This window comes from Adiantum capillus-veneris, chromosome 9 (assembly GCF_014529385.1).
Source record: "Adiantum capillus-veneris isolate H3 chromosome 9, ASM1452938v2, whole genome shotgun sequence".
Lineage (NCBI taxonomy): Eukaryota > Viridiplantae > Streptophyta > Polypodiopsida > Polypodiales > Pteridaceae > Adiantum > Adiantum capillus-veneris.
In genome coordinates this window covers 3,039,599-3,041,237 of record NC_140939.1, presented here as the reverse complement: position 1 = coordinate 3,041,237, position 1,639 = coordinate 3,039,599, and the positions used below count along the sequence as shown (strand labels likewise).

The window sequence follows — 1,639 nt, the reverse complement described above, 5'->3', positions numbered from 1 at the left end:
AGTGTGCCTAAGGGACATTAAAAGTCTTTGTGAATAGGGTGGTACGCAGTCCGGTTTGGGGGAATCTATGAAGATCCTCTTGTAGGACTGGAAAAAGCGAAGCCCAACTCTTGACAGGTGGTGCACAGGTAGACAGGATGGTCGAGCTAGCAGCAAAAGGGTGTGGAAGAAGGATTTTTAAACGTTCTCACCACTCGCATGTGACGAAGTTGACGTCTGACAGAGAACTCGTGAAGCTAACAGGTAAATTTGAGACCTTTGTGTGTGTGTATGTCTGCACTGTCAACTTCTTCCTGCTGCTGTGTTGAAAGCGTTCTTGTGTTACACTCGGAGTGTCTGAGAGCCTAGACTGGGAGTGTCTGATAGCCTGCACTGGAAGCGTTCTTTTGAGTTGACGTTGGTTTCTGCTGGTGCGAGTTCACTGGTTGCTCTACTTTTGTTCTGAGCCTCTGAGATTAGCAAATTGGAACTGTTTTTTTCTTGATTGTGCCGCTGCGGTTATGTGTCTTGTTGGTACCTTAGGGTTCTGGTGATTCCTTGCAGGCAGATGGTGAGATTGAAAGCAAAAGCTCGTCTAAAGGGAGATGCGGCTGAGGCAAGCCATGCCAGGAAGAAGGAGAGACAGGTCAGAATGATGGAGATCAGTGTCACCATCTCCATTGGGAGGCGATGACATAGATGTCTCGCTGTTGTCTGACATGCATCGTTCCTTGAGAACGAGACTATAGCTGGGCTATGTGCTGTTGAGACGAGCGGGGATCTGTTGCACTTGCACTTTCAAATGATTGTTCGGCTATGGACAAGCTCGTTGATTTCAACAAACAAGAAAATCAAGCAATACCTAGGTTGGGATAAGCATTCACCAGCTTGAGCCGTTGTGCTTTGCCGCGGTTTGAAACAACGCAACATGCATACATTCGAGGGGATGCTTGGCTACTATCTGAAGGATCACGGGCAGGAGCACTTTCAAATGGCTATCCACAATGTCGATCCAGATCAGATAAATAGGGGAGTCGAGCTCTATGGCGGTGATGAGTTGAAAAAGAAGGTTTGTCTGACACTATTCAATATTTTTGACAGAGCATTCATGTTCTGGAAGTATAAGTTGATGCATCCACTAGGTAGCAACTTTTTGTCAACATTGCATAAGATGTTAAAAACGGGGAGATACTACCCTTCATCGTCTTGGGTGACACCGTATCAAGGCCGGGGCATGGAGCTAGGGAAGACAAAAGCACTTTGGAGATGTATGGTGCATCCATCAACGACGACATACCAAGACGTCGTTAGTGTATTTATAAATACTCAAATGTACACAAGTACACATTCTCGCAGTGATTGGTTCTTGTCTCGATGGCAAGGCGTCGAAAGGTATGTCATGCGATACATGTAAAAGCAATCCGACTTGCATCCTTGTTCACTTACAAAGATGTTGCACCCAGACCGCCAAGTGTTGTTCGCGATGATGATGACCATGAGAATGAAGAAACCGAGGACGACACAGGCAATGCTGACTATATCCCGCTGGTTCACAAAACTGGAGTCACGACTGTTACATGATACTATTCGTTGAGTTTATGGTTCTACTCTCTTGTTGTGCTTTGTTTTAATATACCTACCTCGGGATGAATATAAATGA

General features: G+C 45.6%; 1 pseudogene; it reads left to right on the top strand.

Annotated features, from left to right (window-relative positions):
- The first annotated feature begins 634 nt into the window (after nt 1–634).
- LOC147450041 (uncharacterized) lies at nt 635–1,393 on the top strand (annotated as a pseudogene).
- The last annotated feature ends 246 nt before the right edge of the window (nt 1,394–1,639 follow it).